The sequence below is a fragment of the Chinchilla lanigera genome, unplaced genomic scaffold (genome assembly GCF_000276665.1).
Source record: "Chinchilla lanigera isolate Chin_1 unplaced genomic scaffold, ChiLan1.0 scaffold00137, whole genome shotgun sequence".
NCBI lineage: Eukaryota > Metazoa > Chordata > Mammalia > Rodentia > Chinchillidae > Chinchilla > Chinchilla lanigera.
The window spans coordinates 139,586-159,177 of NW_004955538.1; the positions used below are offsets into that span (position 1 = coordinate 139,586).

Genomic DNA, 19,592 nt, shown 5'->3' on the forward strand with positions numbered 1-19,592 from the left:
GGCAGGCACTGTGCTGCTGAGCTAAACCCCCAGCTCTGAGGCCACCTTGTTTTTTATGGTTTATTTTATTTTACCTTATTTTTGTCTTTTTGAGGCAGGGTCTTGCTATGCAGTTCAGGCTGGCCTTGAGCTCACTTTGTAGCCCAGGCTGGTCTCCAACTCACAACAATCCTCTTGCCTCAGCCTCCCGTGTGCTGGGATTACAGGCGTGTGCCACCATGCCTGGCACGAGGCCACCTTAAGTGTGGATTTCCTCTGCAAGGAAGAGAAGTTCTGGCAGGGAAGGCTCTTGTTAGGGCTTGCAGGCCTCAGAGAGGCCCCGCTCTTGTGGGGTTTGCGGGAAGGACTGCTGTCCAGCAGCAGTGCTTCTGTGGCATGGGTGGGTCCGAGCCAGGTAAAGAGTGAAGGCCTCGGGGGCCACAGGGAGGACAAGGGGGCCTGCCCTCTACAGTGACTCCTGTGGGCATTTTGGGGTCCTAAAACAGGACAGTTTAGCACCAGGAGAAGGGCCCTGGGCTTCCTGGCTCCCAAGAGGCTCGTCTTTGAGGGCGTCAGCAACCTTGAAATTTCTAGTACCTTCTGCATTTGTCCGGTCCTGAGGCCAAGCGGGGCCTGTGCCCGATCCTCGCTTGGGAAAGTGGGTCACTGTAACCAGGCTTCTTGGTCAGACTGTCATGAGGTCCCCAGATGCGTTTCCATTCACCCCCAAGTCCTGGATCACTGCTGGGGGCTTGGTGTGTGGGGCAGGCGCTGGGGAGCCGAAGCTGGTACGCCCTCCCAGCCCCCAGCTCCGGTGGGTTGTGTGTGGGAGAGGAATTAATTAGGGAAAGCACGGTCCGAGGGTATAGTCATGACTTTCTTAATTGCTCTACAGTTTCTTTGGACTTCAGAAAAAAAAATGCAGATGGAGAGTTCTTAGCTCCCCTCCCCTGGGAGTGGGGGGAGGGAGGCTCCCCACCATCTTTTGCTTGGCGTCTCTTTACACAGTGAATAGGGTCTTTGGCAGGGGCTTAAGGAGGAGACTCTTAGCCCGGGAGCTCGCAGGGCCCCTTCAGATGGAAACAAAGGCTCTGGCAGAAAGGAATGTGGGGAGCCCCTCGGAGCACAGCCACCTGGGGATAATTGGGAGGGCGAGCCGCAGATGAGTTTTCCCAGGTCCCCTGAATGCACTTTGTCAATGGAAGGTGCCCTTTCTTCAGAAAGAAGAAAACCTCAATTACCTCCCCGGAATGGAGTGTGTGTGTGTGTGTCCCCTGGCCTCATCTGTTGGGGTCTGGGCGCAGACCCGGCAACCAGCCGGTGGGTCCGTGGGACCCCGGCGCGCCACACGCTGCATTCCAGGGCTCTGTCTCTGCAAGTTCTATAGGAGAGAGGAGTCGCAGTGACTGTAAACGGGGGTTCATCCAACTGGGCTTGAGGCTAAGTGACAGCTGGGGGTGCAGCGCGGGCCGAGGGGACAGCTCGGGAGAAGCCGTGGGGAAGGAGGACAGCGAGGCAGCCAAGGGTTGGCTGTGCCTGTGTGCTGGCCAACAGGGATCTCAGCTGTGTGGCCCTTTGGCCTTCTGTTCTTTTTTTTTTTTTTCTATCTTTTTGAGACAGGGTCTCGCTGTGCCGTTCAGGTTAGCCTTGAGCTCACTTTGTAGTCCAGGCTGGTCTCGAACTCACAGTGATCCTCCTGCCTCAGCTTCCCAAGTGCTGGGATTACAGGCGTGCACCACCACGCCTGGCTTTTTCTTTTTCTTTTTCTTTTTTTTTTGCCTTTGGCCTCTGGGCCTGACTCTTAGCCAAGACGTGGGTAGATGGGCAGGCGGGTTTGTCCTCGCTGTCAGGGTAGGGGGATCTGAATCCACGGGCATGTGTGTGGTTAAGGAGGACAATAGGTGGATGATAGTGTGGCCTTGGGCCAGGGCTTGCAGGTGGCACCTCTGCCCGCCCGTCCCGGTGCCCAGGCTGCTCTGCACGACCCCCACCATGGGAGAGGAAGAAGCTAGGCCTCAGTCATGGCCAGCGTCTTGCTTTGCCATTGTGAGCTCCTGGGTCTTGGTTCCCGCTTGTGTAACGGGAGCCGGCTGCCCGTGACTTCTACGGGTTCTGTGACAGCAGCCTGGGAGGACAGTGGTGGAGAGGCAAGGCCCCTGCTTCACGAGGAGAGGGGACAGTTTGGGTGCCCACTAGGCTCATGATCTCTCTGCTTTAGAGATGAGAAGGCCAGAGCCTCGCCCAAGGCCACTTAGCCCGCTGGTGGGCAGGACCGGGTGCAGAGCCCTCCAGCTTCCGCTTGACTCTGTGGTCAGTAGGTCATTGCCATGAGCCAGTTCCTCATTGTCAGATTTTTGGAACGTAGATCTTGCTGCAGGTCAGAGCCAGGGACCTCGGGACGCGCCCTTGCCCAGGCTGCGGGGACCCCATGTTAGGGATCACTGCCTCAAACCGGTGGGCTGCTGGACAGGCTTGGAAACCCTTTTTGGGGAGAGCTGCAGAGATGTGTAACGAGGGCTTGTGGCTTCCCTCCCAGGAGGGTGTGGCCTGGCAGGACTGTCCCCAGCGGCCCACCGTGTGCCTTTTGGTCATGAGACCTTGGCAACACCCACATTGGCACCGTAGCCAGCTCGGCTGGGAACTCTGCGAAAGCCATCAGCATGGGAGCTGTGGCAAGCTGCGGGCAGGCGTCCTGTGCTGGCTACCGGCCTCCTGGCTTTGCAGACGTCTCCTGCCTCCTGCTTTTGCTGGGAGCTCCTGAGAATAGCAGCAAGCAGCTCCAGGACCTTCGGGCAGGCCTGCGCCTGGTGATTACCATGGTGGGCTGGAGCTTTTGTTTTGTGACCTTGGTTGCTACAATACCTGGGAGCTGAAATGAGGAATCAAAAAATTGCCAGCTTCAATTAGACCGGCAGACTGCTTTTTCAAGGCTGCCTCAGCCCCTCTATCCATTAACGGTAAACATACGCCAAATAGGCCCTAATTCTCTCTAATTGCCCACTCCTGAAGTAAAGAGGTGAAATTCCAGGAAGAGGCATATGTAAACATCCTCTGTAACCCAACCGACTGAAATTAGAGGGCTGGTGGGGGCCCGGGGCCCGAGAGGGACATGGTTTCAAAAGATGTCCCAGTTACCTCTCCCATTTTCATAAATGGGCCTGTAATGTCCAGGGCCCGGGCCTCACAAAGGTACAGGAAATCAGCTCAGTGGAGCCCTTGTCCTTGTGAGGGGAAGTTCTGAGAGGACAGTATTTACTCAACAGGTAGGGAGTATGAGATCGGAGGCAAGGCTGATTATTTGTGTAACTACCAGCTCTATTTCTTGAAGTAAACATTTTAATAAAAATACTCCTTTGACGTTTTTCTCTGCTTGAAACATCCATGTGATATTTGTACCAAAGACATACCGGATCAATCAGGTCTTGTTTACTTCCGGAAGAGAGTAACTTTGCAAATCTCCCCACGCAGGGCTAGAATGTTCTCATCCTGCGAAGCCCTGGGGGCTGAGCTTGGTGTGTCTACAACACTTTCTGCGTGGGTCATGAGCTCAGTGCGCGCATTATGAGGTCTTCTGATCGAATGCTTGTGACAGTTGTTCCTCTGGACTCTATACGGAGGCCTTGTGTTTTCCTTTAGTTCCAGACAGTGACTCATCTCTGCAGCTTTTCTGACATTTGTTAAGATTCCAGCCCCGCACTGTGTGATGAATGCATCAGGGCAGACCTGGAGCTGCTACACACAGCTTTCAAACCGAAGCACGACTTAGGTGGGGCTGTGTCCCAGCAGAGCAGCCCGGGGTCTGCATGCAGAGTTAATTAAGGCCCGCAAGGATCCGTGGAGGGGGGGTACCTGGAGCAGAGGCAAAAAAACCCCAGATACCCTGAGCTGCTTCTGATTTCTGTGTTCCTATTGCAAATGAAATAGACCCAAACAGAAGCAACAAACCAAAGGGCCTTCTCTTCCTGCAGGAAACGGCAGGGCTTCGCTCTTGCTGTGTGTCCCTGGTCTGGAGGGCCGTTGTCACCATAGGGTCAGGGCTGTGGTCACCCCAGCTGTGCAGGGGCTTCTGAGGTGGGCCAGGACCATGCAGTCCTGATGGTATTCAGAGCATCGGTGGTGGTCCTGAGCCTTCAGAGAGGCAGAGCTGCCCCAGGGTGCCCTGGGAGCTGGCTCCCGCGTTGTTGACCCTCTTTCTCGAGATTTCTTATTATTTTGTGTTTATTGCATTGATCTGTGGCAGGAAAGTGTGCTTAGGGAGGCGCTAGGCCAAGGAAAAGAGCTTGTGGGAGGATTTGGGAGCAAGAGATGTCCCACCTGTGCCCTGGTAGGCTTTTGGATGTCCTAGCCAGAGACCAGCCTGGGAGTGCAGAGCGAAAGATGACCACTGGGTCCCTAGTGGCCGAAGTCAGGGCGGTGTGCAGAGTTGGAGGGCATTTCTTCCGCCCGGGTCACTGGAGGGCCCTCAGGATGGCCTCTGGATGAGCCTGTGTGGCCAGGTGTCCCAGGACCTGTGTTCTGAGTCGGCACAGCTCACTGTCATCTTCTGGCCCCTCATTTCCTTTCTCAGGTGCCCTCAGGGCCCTCCCCGCTGGTCTCCAGACCTCCTGTCTCTACCTGTGTCTCAGGAGAGCAGTCTCCAAACAGGCGCTGGTCCTCTCCTCCGCCAGCACACCGGTCCCTCTCTTCTCCCAACATCACAGGTCCTCCTTTCTTTTGTCAATTTAATTTTTATTATTATTATTATTTTTGTAAATGCGTTTTTGAGACAGGGTCTCACTATGCAGTTCCGGCTGGCCTTGAGCTCACTTTATAGCCCAGGCTGGCCTCGAACTCACGGCGATCCTTCTGCCTCCGCCTCCTGAGTGCTGGGACTACAGGGGTGCACCACCACGCCCGTTTTTTTTTTTGTTTTGTTTTTAATTTTTTAAAATTTTGTCTCTTTGAGACAGGGTCTCGATATGCAGTTCAGGCTGGCCTTGAACTCACTTTGTAGCCCAGGCTGGCCTCGAACTTGCAACGATTCTCCTGCCTCAGCCTCCCTAGTGCTGGGATTACAGGCATGCACCACCACTCCCAGCTCCCGGCTTATTTTTATTATTTAATTTTTTTTTCGGGGCTGGGGATATAGCTCAGTGGCACAAGCACCTGCCTGGCAAGTGCAAGGTCCTGAGTTTGATTCCCGGTACCAAAAAAATTTTTTTTCAGCACTGGGTGTGGCAGTACACAGCTGCAATCCTAGTCCTTGGGAGGCTGAGGCAGAAAGATTGGCATAAATTTGAGACCAGCCTAGGTTACAGAGTGAGACACTGCCTCAAAAAACCCAAAAACACCCTTTGATACATGCATATATTTTGACCCTATCCATCCTCCGTTACACTCTTCCTTACGCCTCCCTTACCCCCACCTTTATTCCTTCCTCTGATCTAATAATAATCTCCCTTTTACTTTCATGTCGTTCTAAAAGTTTCCGTACATGAGGGGAAACGTAGAACTTGTCCTTCTGAGCCTGGCTTGCTTTGTTTGCTTAGTACGGTGATGTTCCGTTCCATCCCTTTTGCCGCTAGTGACTGTTTTGTTCTTTATTTATGACTGAATAGTACTCCATGGTGTGTATTTACATCTTCTTTATCCATCTATCTATGGATGGGCACCTAGGTTGCATCTAGGCCTTTGCTGTTGTGAATTGTGCCATAATAAACATGGGGGTGCGGGACTCCCCGGAGCAGGCTGACTTCAGTGTTTCTGGTATATACTGTATCAAGGAGGGGTCTAGCAGAGTTGAGCAGCAGTTCTGTTTTTATTTTTTTTGAGAAACGTCAATACTGGTTTCCATGAGGGTTGCACTAATTTGCATTCCACCAGCGTGGCAAAGGGGTCCTTTCTCCCCTGGCCCTGGCCAGGATTGATTGTTTCTTGTAGTTTTTTTTTTGTGTGTGTGTGTGTGTGTGTGTTTTTGAGACAGGGTCTCGCTATGCAGTTCAGGCTGGCCTTGAGCTCACTTTGTAGCCCAGGCTGGCCTCGAACTTGCAACATCCTCCTGCCTCAGCCTCCCAAGTGCTGTGGTTATGGGCGTGCGCCCGGCTTGTTTTTTGTAGTTTTGATGGTCACCATTCTGGCCAAGGTGAGATGGAATCTCAGTGCAGTTGTGATTTGCATTTCCCCGATGGAGAAAGATATTGAACATTTTTTCACACATGTCTTGGCCATTTGTACTTCTTTTTTGAGAAGTGACAGATCTTCCTGGGTTCCACTCACCTCTTTAGCTTTGCCAGACTCTAGTAATAATAGCTTTTGCTTTTTTTATTTTTAGTTCAATTTTTGCATTGATGTTTGTAAATTGCTTATGGTGGGTAACCACAAGCACGGAGAACTCCTTAGGAAATGACTACTTTTCAGAGATGCCTTCTATGTGTATGTTGCTGGCTTTTGGCTGTTGAGTCTGTTGCAAGATCATACCTTTTCAATTTACTGGAGATGTGGCTTGTGTTAGTGTTCATGATCTTCATGCAATCTTGGTCTTGGCATAGATAGAAGAACTGATTTTTTTTGTACTGGGACTCAGGACCTTGTGGTGCTTGCCAGGCAGGCGCTGTGCTACTGAGCTATATCCCCAACCCAGAACAACTTATTATAACAACCATGTCACCTTTGCTAAAGTGGTGCAATCAGTAACAATAGCAATGAGCCAGGTGTGGTGGCATGCCCCTGTAATCCCAGTGCTCGGGAGGATGAGGCAAGAGGGTCGCCATGAGTTCAAGGCCAGCCTGCGCTGCATAGTGAGTTTAAGGTCAGTCTGGACTACATGGTGAAATCCTGTCTCCACCCTGCACCCCCAGTTGAATGGCCTTTTTCCTTCTAAGTACTTTGCAGTTTAAGAAAAATTTAGGAGAGAATACAGAGCCTTCCCATATGCCTACCCCTGCCCCTGCCGGGTCCCAGCGGCAGGACACCTTGCGTTCATGGGGAATGCTGCTGTCACCGATGAGATGGCCTCAGGACGTGCTTCCTGCGCAGTCTGTGTCGGGGCTGACATCGTCAGGGCTTCCTGCGTTGCGCCTTTTGTGGGGTTCACACTCACCTGGCCGATCTTGTTCTTTTACACCAAAGTGTGAGGCAGAGGCCCGGTGTCAAAGACTTGCCGGAACTGGTCATGGTACCTCCTGGTGCCTTTTCGAAAGGGCACTTTACAGGTTGGAGACACCTGTGTCTCATGATGCATGCGCCGCAGTGTAGCCCTCACTGCCCGGTCGAAACCACAAGCCGGCACTGCCCCAGCCCAGTCCCGCTGGCCGCAGTCTGCTTCTCTGCTCTCCCCCGGGCCCACCGCCCACCGTGTCACCCGCCGGGCCTTGCTGGGCTCTTGGCTGTTCCAGAGCGCCGCGAATGCCCTGCCTTGGAGGTGACGGCCTCCAGGGAGCGGATCACAGCCCCAGGTGTCCGCTTGGTCCTCACCTGCATGTGCAGCCCCTAACCTTTAGCTTTCACGGAGTGGCGGCCTTGGATCCGCAGGTGGCACCGACACTCAGAGCCTGGGGTTGGGAGCCTGTCCCTGTGCTGCTGCCGCCTGCGTCGGCCCCATGGTCAGGGCTGAAGGGAAGTGCTTAGCACCCCAGACTCTGTACCTCTTGGAAGCTGGGGAGTCGTTGCTTTGGGCCCCCTGTGCCCTCTGCAGAGTGGTCACCTTAACCCACGGCCTCTTCCTCCTCACCCGGCCGGCTGGGGTCCTGTTTCGTGATCTCCTGCTCTTTCCTTCCAGCTGAAGCTCTCACCTGGAATCCTGCGTGGGACAGGACCACGGACACCCTGGCTCGGCACCCCAGTGCCCCCCAGCTCTGAATCGTAAGTTGTCAGAGTATAGGGAGCACACTGTGTCTGGCAAAGGGAGCCGTCACCCTCACCCCGGCACGCACGCTGCCAGGCGGGGAGGGGCGTGGGTGCCCAGCGAGCCAGGCGGGGTCAAGCTGGGGCTCACGCTCTGAGAGGACAGCCCCAGGCTCCCGCGCTGTTGTCTCTGTGGCCAGAGAATTCTATAGGCAGCTTGAGTGTGGGACCCCGAAAGAATGTCTTTTTCACTCTCCTCAGTGAATAGCTCTTTGATCAATGCGTCTCCCCCTGGCTCTCGTGCCGCAGGGCAGACGAGGATGCGAGGACCTGGGCTTCGGGCTCCGTGACCTGCGCTCACTCACCCCCTCGAAATGTCTGGAAAACATAATGGGCAGGTTTTCTGTCTTCAAAGTTTCCGGCGAAAGCTCTTCAAGTTCTGTTTTGTTTGGGACTGGGACACTCAGGGATGGTAATGGGGAGCGCCTTTTGTATTTGCCTTGAAAGGCCAAAATATTTCTATATTGCTCTAGACAAAGCCACCTATTTACAAACGAACTTTGTGTGCGTCGTTTCCCACTGGGGAAGGCTATGTACCATGCGTGTCTATGTATTCTGGGGTCTTGAAATGGGCTTCTCATGGGGATGGCCATTCACCGGGGTCCAGGGAGCAGAGCAACAAACTGCTGTCTCGCCAAGGGGCCTGGGGGTGGGGCCCTTGGTCTCTGGTCCAGCCCAGGCTGTCCGGGATGGGAGCTGGGAGGACCTGTGAGTAAAGGAAGCTTTACTGTGTCTCTGCCTCTGCCATGTGTGTGTTCCTGGGCTGCGGGTCTGTGCACCTTGGTAGCAAGCTCGGTGGGAGGAAGCAGGAAGGTCTAGGAGGTTGTGAGCGCTGTGATTTTCTTGTTGGCAGGTGGATTCCCTGGTATTGATGACATTTTGTAGTAAATGATTAGGTGAATGAATGAGTGAACCAGGAAGGAACGGGGAAACACATAAACAGAGCCAGAAGTTAACAGGTCAGGGGGAGGGTGCATGTTGATCGCGCATCCATTCTGATGCACAGATGATCAGCTGATAGATCAGTAAGGTATTTAGTCGGGAAGTGCATAAGGCCGTGTACAAACTGGTGCAGGCCACCGTGGGTGAGGGAATGAGTATCATTCTTGTCAGGAAGAGATTAAAGCCCAAATTTTAAGAAAGAGATTGAGACATGGAGATACATAAACCAAGGCTGACTTTTTTTTGAAGCATTGGGGATTGAACTCAGGGCCTTACACACAATAGGTCTACTACTGATCTACACCTCTAGCCCCCCGTTTAGACGTTGTGAGCCCCCTTAGAGTAAAAGGCAAAATAAAGCAAGGCAGGGGGAATAAGAGGTCAAAGAGAGCAGGAAGAGGAAGAGAAGCGAGAACAAATACAGGGAGAAAGATGCTAGGGGACGCGTAACTGTAAGGCTAACCAGATCAGGTAAGGCAGACACGAATACTGCCTCAACTGCTTTTGCTCCTGGCATAGGAAAACAGAGGAAAAGTTCAAAGGAGAAGGAAAGAAGGAAGTGGACGCAGTGGGCTAAAAATGAGAGTGCACTTTAACCAAAAGTTACCTGAGTCAGGCACCCGATGTTCTCACATAAATAAGAGCCAGAGTGAAAAGGAGGACAGGGGGAAAAGTCTGGGCGGATAAATGAGAAAGCAGGGAGAATGCGTGTGTCCAGGAGCCGGGTGACAGGTGGCCCGAGGGGCCCTGAACTGCTCCGTCCTGGGAACTGAGATCTTTTAGATGAAAGGAGCTGGAAGAAGGAGAAAAAGTGGACTAGAATAGGGTTGAAATGAGGAAATAAGAATAAAAGGTAGTGAGTGTTAAGTGCAGAATTACATTCACGGGTGAATAAATAAAGACGCGGAGGGTAGCGGGGAGGCAGTGGGGAGACCCTCATGCGTCCTGGCTGGTGGTGCGTTCACTTCTTAAAGCCCCGGCACTGTGGATAAAATAATAAATAAAGGAACAAGCCAGGGAGCATCTAAGGAAACAAAGAGAGGAGGCAGCGAGGAGCGGGTCCCGGAGAGGGCGGCGGTGTTGTAATGAGTCCCATCTGTGCACCCGGCTCCAGGAAAATGAGACCAGGGAGGCAGAGGCAGGAGTTACGGAGAGCTGTAATGAGAGAAAGGAACAGTTAAAGGTAACTAGCTGCTAGAGGGAGACATGGACAGACCTGTGACGGAGGGCTGAGCTAGGCTAGGAGCCAGAGTGTGGGGACCTACTAAGTGCTTACCGAAAGGAAAAAAACAGGAAGGAAGGAAGGACGATGCCCATGAACGAAGGGATTAGTGGGTGACAGGAGCCGCACGGGGCAAAGAGGGGTGTCTGCAGGTGGACTGTTGAGGCGTCTGTCCATGGTAGCTGTGGGCCAAAGAATGAAAGAATGCCCAGAGGACTGAGAAGGAGATACAGTGAAAAAAGGAAAGCAGCATAAAACTAGCTAAAAGATAAGAAAGGCAATATATCAACCATACATAGATGGATGCGGATGTAAGGGAGAGCCACGCCAGGAGAAGTGGTGTGGTTAATTCACACCTGCGCTCCTGGGCTGGACGCAACCACCCAGGAAGTGGCTGTGAGCATGGACGCGTCAGGGAGGAGTCCGTGGGGCGGGGGGCCTTGGCTGCAGACCACGATGTGTCCAATTAGGTGCACCTGCTGTCTGGAAGGGTGGAAATAAGTATTTAAATAGAAAAAAAAGTCGGAATGGATGCATGAATGCATGAATGAATGAATGAGATAAAGATTTGCATTCATCAGTGAGGGTGGTGGTGGGGGGCAGGCGAGGGTCCCCTGAGCCTGGGTGCTGGTGTGCAGAAGAAAAGGGGAAGACAGTGATAGAGGAACAATAAGATGGGAAGAAATGGGAATGGGAAAGAAAAGAAGAGGCAGAGATAGTAAGTGGAACAATGAGGCCTATGAGGAGGAGGCTCGCTAGTGCAACTCATCCATATTCATCCGGAATCGGGGCCCAGGGTTAGGGTGCAGCTCAGCAGTGCAGCCCTCGCCTAGCGTGTGTGAGGCCCTGGCTTCCCCCCAGCCCTGCAGAGCAAAAACAAACAAACAAACAATCCTGCGGCCCTGAAGGCTATAAATAATAATAGAAATCGGTGTAAGTAAGAGTCTCAGCGTATGCACTCCAGAAGGGTGCAAGGAAAGGAGCTGGACAAATGCAAGGAAGGACGGAAGGAAACATGTAGAAGAAAAATGAAAGTAGACAGGGGAGAATAAAAAGCACTTCCTGGAAAAGTATTTAGATATAATGAGTTGATATTATTTATTAAATGCAATAAATAGTAATGGTGGAGTTTCAGTAAAAGAACAAATAGCACAAGGAAAGAGTAAACTAGGGAGTGACCATAAAAGAATGAGGAATGACATTTTTAATTTTCATTCTCTTCTGCACCCACGTCTCATCAGAATAGAAGAACGCAGAAGAAAGAGCTAGGACTAGAGGGGAAGGGATATAGAAAATTGTGACAAGATGGGTATGAGCAATAAAAACATACTGAATGCGTAAGTACACCCATGAATATGTGTGAGAGAGGGCCGTACAGGGAGAGAAAACGGGAAGGGAGCAGAAATTATGACTAATTCAAAACTGGGCTGCTGAGATAGTTAAATAAATCCTAGACCCAAGCAGCGGTAGGAGAAATTAAGAAACAAAGACGAGCCCCGTGCGGGCCAGGGTTGCGATGGCTCTGGGAACCTCAGATTACGGTTAATCCCATTCTGTGCACCTGAGGTCCATAAAGAACAGAAGAAATATTGACATAAAAGAGTGGCAGAGAGACTGGGAAAGTGAAAGACTGAATTAGAAATGGAAATGGCGGGGTGGCCAGGGCGGAGGGCCCGTGGGAGCCCCCCGTCTCGTTCTGGGCGGCCGAGGTCCCAGGGAGTGAGGAGATACGGAGAAGAAAGGCAAAGCGGGAAAGCGGAGGGAGTGGGAAAGAGAAGGGGGAGCAGCAAGGGGGAGTCCGTGCCCGCGAGGGTGTGTCAGCGGAGGAGGGTGTCTTAGGATTAGTAATGAGGTTGTCTCGAATCCTAAAGATAGATCAGATCATCCAGACCCGGGTGCCTAGGGGGAGGGAGAGAGGAGTGGAACAGAGAAAAACCACACACAAGGAAAGCTAACAGACTCCTCACCAAAGCGATCCACGGAAAAGTAAGAGAGGTTGTCTGAACAGGGATTATAATGAGTTTGCATACATCCTCCTTCAGTAGATAAACGCACTACATCTTACAGAGGAGAAATGAGGCACAGAAGCACCCCGAGCCCCAATACATGGCTGCATTGCATCCTGCACTGCCGTAACACTATGTACAGTTAGTCCGTCCATGAAAGAGTAAACGCAGAGAGGTTCCTTGGGGCAGGCCGGCGGGGAGTCAGCAGACAGATCTGCCCGGGCCTGGGGAGCTGGCCTTGCACACGGGGTTCAGACTACTGCAGCTATGTTCCCAGGAGAGAGCGGGTGAGACACGCCAAAAGGAGAGCCAGGAAGCACCGGCGAGTGTGTGAGCGAGTTGGTGACTGAGGAGCGGCAGAAAGTGGGGCTTTGGTGCGGGGCAGGAAGGAGGGTGTCAGGTCCAGCTGGGTTCCTACAGTTCTGGGTGCCTGAGTTTGTAAAAACGACAAAAAGTGAGGGGTGTGAGGAAGGGAGAAAGGCACGGCTTGGGAGGAAGGGTTAAAAACGACAGGGGTAAGGAGCAGGCTTAGGGTTAGCTTCAGCTGGGCTGTGATGAGTGTAGCAGAGGCGTCATCAGTGACAGGAGGAGGGCGCTAGGAAGGGCGCTAGGAATGTAGAAGGAGAAGAAGGGTGAGAACCTCCTGCTGTGTGGGCCATTTCACTGCTGCCTGTCCCCCCGTCTCCTACCTGTACAGACCCCAGCTGCCTGCCTGGGTTGACCCTGGGAGAAGCGCTCGCCCCTGCCCGTGACAATGCCCCGCCCATTTGCAGTTTCCGCCCGGATGGGCCCTGCGGCAGTTGCCTGAACAAGGGGTGTTGAGCCCAGTGGGCGTCTTGGCCCCCTCCCTGGGCAAGGGTTAGCCAGGCGAGCACCTGTGAGGGGGGCCTTGCCCGCCAGAGGCAGCAGAGTGTTGGGGGGCGGGCAGGAGGCCCCCGTGCTTAGGCCCCGCTCAGTGCCTAGCGAGCGCCCTCCTGGGTGAGGCTTTGGTCCTCTCCAGGGGCTGGTGCACGGGAGAGGGGACGGTGGCCAGGAGCACCTTAGAAGAGTGACCCAGGAGCACAGGGACCCAGCAGCCCTGGGAAAAGCACCAGGAAGCTTGTTCTGGCAACTCTGCCGGTGCCCAGGTGGGGCACCGTGCTTCTCAATTTGGGGGCCCGAGGGAGGGTCCACCTGAGCCCAGCTGACTTACCAACACGGCCCCGGGAACCTGGCCCCCCAGACGTGGCATCCCCTGAGCCCGTTTCAAGGCCTGTCTCTCTGTGCGCCGCTGTACTCTGTATCGGGTGGAAAGTGTATCACACCGCGTCACTCGGAGCTATTTTCTCGGGCCAGTCCTCTCGGGGCTGCTTGAGGACACCCAGAGAGTCGTTTGTTATGACGTCCCTTCCCCCGGGGGCCCCTGCCTCTGTCTGGCTTCCTTTCTCTGTACCGGAGGAGATCTTCACAGGGTGTGTCGTGTGCCTGTTTTGTCTGCACAAACAAGGACCGCTGTCCCTCTTGACATCCCAGTTCCCATTTGGAATATTAAAAAAGAACTGAGATTCTTAGTGAGTGGCCAGACGCGAGGAGCACACTTGGGGGCCCAGGAGCATGCGCAGACCGGGGTGGGGCGCAGGCAGAGCTCCTGCGCAGGGCAGGGCAGGGCAGGGCGTGGCCAGGCCAGGCCAGGCCAGGCCAGGGTAGCTGGGGTTGCTCTAGTCCAACTGCTGAGGGGCTGCACTTAGGGCAGGGAAGTGGGCACCAGGCTGAAGCTGCAGGTTTGTAGCTGCAAAGCGGGGAGAGGAGGATCAGGTGCATGCCGCACTTGTAAGACAGGCCCTGAGTGGATGGCAACGGCCTTCAGAACGTGGGAGACATGGAATTCACGTGTCAGAAGCCACCTTCTGTGCCCCCAGCACCACGTGTCTGGGCCATGTGAGCTGGGCCACATGGGCCTGACGTGGAGCTAGGGCCACAGAGGTCTGCTGGCTGCCTCTGTCAGAACCTGGGGCTCTGGGCTCTGCCGCAGCACGGTCATCCGTGGGACACCTGCTGGCCGGAAGATTCTCCAGACAAGTTCAAGTGCCTCTGCAGGGAGGAGGGGCCTAGGGCTCAGGACAGAGGGACTGGGAGGCCCTCGGGGAGGAAGGGGGCCGGTGTTTAAGAAGTCACTGGAGCTCTGGGGATGGCAGGGGGAGCATGGGGTGAGCTGGGCTCCAGAAGAGCCCGTACCCAACGTCCATCGAGAGGCTGCTCCAAGCAGCCGCCGCAGGTTGACCTGGGCAAGGGGAAGGCACCTCAGAAGAGTCACCGAGACCTGGAGGGCGGGTGTACTGGGGGTGTACTGGGGATGCATGACTGATCTGTCCTACTGGGAATGTCCAGACCAGGAGGGGGCAGCCGGGACCTGTGGGCCTCTGCCTGTTCAGAAGCTCCGCTCTGGGATACTAAGGGCCTCTTTCGGGACGTGAGGGTCAGGACCGCGGCGGATAGGCGGGGAGGGGACGAGCTGCGCATGCGCCTGGGTTGGACCCAGCCCTCCCGACGACCGGGCCCATCTCAGATGTGCCTTTCTTTTCTATCAACTTGATAAAGTGAGACAGTTTTGTCTTTTGATGGACGGCCAAGTGCGCCACACACAAATGCCTTTCCTGGCGATGCCAAGAGCACGGCTTTCCTTGGTCTCCCCTGTGACTCCCAGCCCCCTCCTTGGGGCACATGGGCCACGGCCCCCCGGTGCCTCTCACGGAAAGGTGCCCAGTGACACCCAGCTCAGCCCCCTACATGCCACCACCTCCCGGCCCTTCAGGTTCTTATCTTATGGCACTTTTCTGCTTTTCTTTAGATAACGTCTATGTTGTTTCCGAGCTGTTTTTTTTTTTTTTTATACCTAGTTGCCTTTGTTCACCCCATACACTTTTTTGCATTCCTATCTTTTCCACTTAATATTCTGCTTGCAACAGTTTCCTTTGCTCCGTAGCTTTTATAACCTCCCTGCGCTGGGTTCTGGTGAATGGCGGCATTCGCAAACCCATCCCGCTAGTTCTGGCAGAAGCCATCTCCTTTTGTGTAGTACAGAGGGTGTCACCACTAACGGCTTTGCACACCCCAGTTGTTTTCCCCATTTTTGCGCAGTGCATTGTCGCACCCAGAAATTGATGCTTCCTTCCACACCAGTTTCTCCTGCTAGACTGTGAGCCCCCAAAGGGCAGGGACGTCAAATGCGTCTTTGTCTCTCGGCTGCCTGACCTGCGATGGGCTGTCAATCCTTGTCTGCTGCAGGAGTGGGTGGGAGGGTGGTGGAGGCGTGAATGGTCAGCTGGGAGACAGGAGAACGGAGGGGTAAACGGCTTGGTGCGCGAGGGAAAGAATGAATGAACTTTTGGGGTTGAGCCTCCTGTATGAAAAGCCAGGGATTCTGGTATGGATGTTGGTTCACTCCAGAAGCTTGTTTGGTGCCTGCAGTGTATTGACAATTTTTGAGGTATCTGTTTGTTTTTCTGGGTTAAAAATCGCTTTTGCATCATTTTAACTTGCTCCGATTACTGATGAAGGTTGAACATTTTCCACCTGTGTTTGTTAACAAATTGTATCTTACCTCTTGTTGTGAACTGTTTGTCCAAGTCAGCCGGGTCATGGCTTTCCACAGAAGCTGGTCGAGGGCGTCCTTAGCGTGCGGTGAGCTTCCTCCTCCCTGAGGCATCTGAGGAGCTGGCCAGCAGCTGCTGGGGCCGGGGAGCTTTAGGGAGATTCAGAGAATGTGTGAGGTTGTCCTAGCTGGCTTTCAAGTCTGTTGGGCTTTACCATTCACTTACCCCTGGGTGATGGGGACAGGGAGAGCTCACTCTGGCTGGCAGGGAGGGGACAGTTAAGACTGCGTCCCTTGGTGTGTTTGTGCCCTTAGGATACGTAAACCCCAATGTCCACTGTTGCTTTTGACTCAGAAATATCTCTTTGCTGCCCCTGCCCCAAGATCCAGAAAGTCACACCCATCACCTGCAGTCTTGTCACCAACTTCCCTAGTGCTCGAGGGTGCCGGGCCCTGGGGCCACCACGTCCCACTTCTCAGGGGAGTTGGCTTCCACTACCCCGTGATGTGTGAGCCAGCGCCCCTAAGTCTTGGCCTCCATGACGGTCGCTGAAGTTTCAGTGATGAGGGGCACATTGTGGGTGAGCATTTCAGTCTTTCTTTATGAGTGCAGTTCATAATCTGAGGAGGCCTAGGGCTCTCCTCAGCCCCACCCCCAAGCAGGCTAGAACTCCAGGGTCCTTGTTGCCGCAGGGGAGGGGGCGCTGAGCAAGGAAGGCTTACCTTGCCTTTGAACCCTCTCCTCTGTTGACGGAGGGCTGCTTCTTCCTGCCGACCCTCTACTATAGCACTGAGCACAGAGTGGCCGTCCCAGAACCCCCCACCCCACGCTTATCTCAGCTGTGAAGCCCGGAGCCCACCTGGGACTTTCAACATGACCTCTGTCTGTCCATTCATTTGTTCCCACATCTGATCTCCATTTCTTGACCTGGTGCTTGTGGCCTTTACCTTTCCTGAAAGCAAACTTCTCCTTCCGGGAGGGCTGTGAGGTGTCATAGGCTGTGGTCAAGAAGACTATACCTCTCTTCATAGCTTCTGCCTCTGGGTCACTGCTCTGAGCACGCCCCAGCGGGGTCTCATCCTCCACTGTCACCCCCATGGCTTTTTCTCCATGGTGCTTCTCCACAGAGCACACACCATGACTGTCATCCAGGCACAAGGTCTGAGAGTGGCTGGGGTGGAGCTCTCCGGCCCTCCCGGGGAGGTGTCCTCCCCGGCTGAACCTTGGCTGGGCGTGGTCCCCTCCACCAGCTTTACCCTCAGCCTTGCTAATTCCTCCACCAGACACAGTGACTGTCACCCACCTATCCACTCCTTCATCCCTCCACTCATTCTCTTCCAGTCAACAAACATCTGAAAACTCGAGTCAGTGCTATAGTAGAGCCGGCCCCCAAGGCCTCCTCCCGACATTGCTCTTTGCAAGCAGAGATGACCCTGTTTGTAAAGGGGCCGTGTTTGTGTGACTGAAACCAAGCGAGATCCTTGATTTAGCTCAGACCTCTAGATTAGAGTTCCACTGCAAGTTTGATTGCGCTCTCCAAGTTCCTTCCTTACAAAAGTAGGTTGATTAGTAATCAGCAAACTCTGTTCCCTGGGTGCTGGGAAGTATAGCCCATACCCTCAAGAGGCTGGGTGGAGAGCTTGGGCTCTGAGATCAGCAGACTTTCAAAGGACCAGGACACCTTGATCTTAATGGAGGTGGCCTGAGGGTCATTCCTGCAACTTTAAAGATTAGCTATGATGGGCTCTTTTTAGAGCAAATTGCAAGCTATGATTGCCCATGTAGGTGACAGGGATGACACCCCAGGCAGGCGTCCTCGCAGAGCAATCAATTGGCAGACCTGGTGTCCGAGGCATGGGGGCCTGGCAAGCCTTGGGTGCAGCCCCCAGGGTTTGTGGGGGTTCCAGGCCCCATGAGACCTTCAGTTCGCTGCTGCCCGGTAGAAAGAGGCCTAGGTCTTAGGGGCTATGCTAGAATTCAGTGGTGAAGCCAGGACCCCAGATCTGGACAAACTGTGCGATTTACCCTTACTGTGAAAGTCTAAGCTTGTCTTGGTGGGGGGTGGGGGCGGGGGGCGCCCACCTCGCAGGGCTGTTGCGAGGACGCTGGAAGGTGGTGTGCGTGTCCCTGGGGTCCTGCCGGAGGGTCAGGCTACGAGGCTAAAAGGGGTCACCTGTCTCTGGCAAACTTAGTGGGAAGTCATTTTTTCTGAATATGCGGGGTATATTGTTGGGTACGATGCTACATTTTTATGGCATTATAGGAAGAAATAGGAATCATTTCGGCAGGAACTTTCAGGACCGGGGTTGGGCATGCCCCTGGCCCCCCCAGGGCACACGTCCACACCCACCTCTGTGAAAGGTTGGAAGTGTGCAGAGCTGTGCCACTGGCTGGCCTGTGGGCAGCACCCACCCGTGCCCCGCTCCAGAAGTCCCCCCCCCGTGGTATATTAGGCACCAGCTGTCCAAGACAGCCCTACATTGTCCCCTTCCAGTGTCCCTTCTTCCCTGACCTCGTTTGCGTGCCGCACAGCGCCAGGCCAGTGGCAGGGCCTCACCTTCCTCCCCGTCCCTGTGCGGGGGGCCGCTGATCATGCTGTAACCAATGCCAAGTGGCCACTGTTTCTAGCCACTACCGAGAAATTGTGCTCTGTTCCCACTTACCCTGTCAGCCACTGCTGCGCTGTGTTGAACGCCTTGTGCTGTGCTGGTGGAAAACCAGGCTTCTGGCAGGAGCCTGTGTTTGGTATTGTAAGGAGCCCATGCTTTGGCACCTGGCAGACTGGGGGTCGCTTGACTCGGCGCAGTCCTGGGCCAGTCACTGTGCCTCTCTGACCCTCAGGGGTGTGTGTCCCTAGACAGCGTACTCACAGGGTGATTGGGAGGGCCAAGGGCTGGGCCCCTGTGGCTGTGACAGTGCTTGTGCCGGTTTCATATCGGGAGGGTCGTGCACGGGTTGTGTATGTGTTTTTTGGGAAAGCACTGGTGATACCTTTAGTAGCTGGAAGCGAATAAAAAGCATCGCCCTTATGCTAAGGTTATATTTCCAGCAGCCGATGGGATGTGTGGGACACACGCCCGAGCAGGCTGCACGTTCTTGGAGGTGGGGGCCCAGGGTCAATGTCTGTGCAGTGGTGGGTGGCGGCTTTCTCCCTGCTCGGGGTCTCTGCTACCTCCTCGCCCTTCCCCTTCTTCCTGGGCTGCTGCTTCCTGAGCCGGTTGGGCCACTCGCTTTGGGGACCTCGGTTGGCGGGGGGAGGGCATCGTCTGCTGGGAGGTGCCTTGCGAATGTGGGTGTGAGCCCCTGGGTTGCTCGGTGAGGGAGGGACAATAGGGGGTGACTCAGAGGGTGGGGAGCTTGAGGTAGCATCTTTAGGAGGGTGAGACCTCACACCCTTTTCCCCCTTTTCCCTGGCCAGCCACCAAGTGCAGGGCTCTGACTCGCTTTCTGACACCTACTGTCCTTGCGGTGTAGGCCCATTTGATTGACGGACAAACCTAGAACCAGGGACACTGGGTGTCAAGGCCAGGATGTCACAGCCTTGCATACATAGATGGTCTGACTCCCCCAACCCCCTCCTCCTTTCCTCAAGTGTGCCCATCCCCCTGGGTGCCTGGCAGTGCCCTGGAGAGGAATGCAGGGACGTAAGCAGGCCACCGCTCTCCAGGGATCTGGTCAGACGTGGACACGGGGCTCCAACCCTCACAAGGGTCTCAGTCACTTCTTTTTTTTATCAGCAAATATTTACCATACGTAATGATCACGTTCATCATAGGGGATTTGTACCTGTACATATTTCTTAATTTTTTCCCCATGCCCCCCAACCTTTCTTCCTGTCTCCATTTATAGAGTTTTGGTTCCATTTTTTTTCCTTCTGTTCTTTTTTTCCATTCTCTATTCTAAAATCTCTTTTCCCCTCCTTTCCTCCCCCTCCCCTCCCTTATTCCCCTCCCCATTTGGCCGTGTTCTTCCTACTTCCCATTATCTGTC

The 19,592-nt window shown here is 54.2% G+C and overlaps 1 long non-coding RNA gene across 1 annotated transcript; it reads left to right on the forward strand.

The window, feature by feature from the left end:
- Nucleotides 1-7,715: 7,715 nt before the first annotated feature.
- Nucleotides 7,716-18,631, forward strand: LOC102019845. Its single transcript, XR_264783.2, has 2 exons — nt 7,716-7,818; nt 8,110-18,631. It is a non-coding gene; the product is annotated as an uncharacterized LOC102019845 (long non-coding RNA).
- The last annotated feature ends 961 nt before the right edge of the window (nt 18,632-19,592 follow it).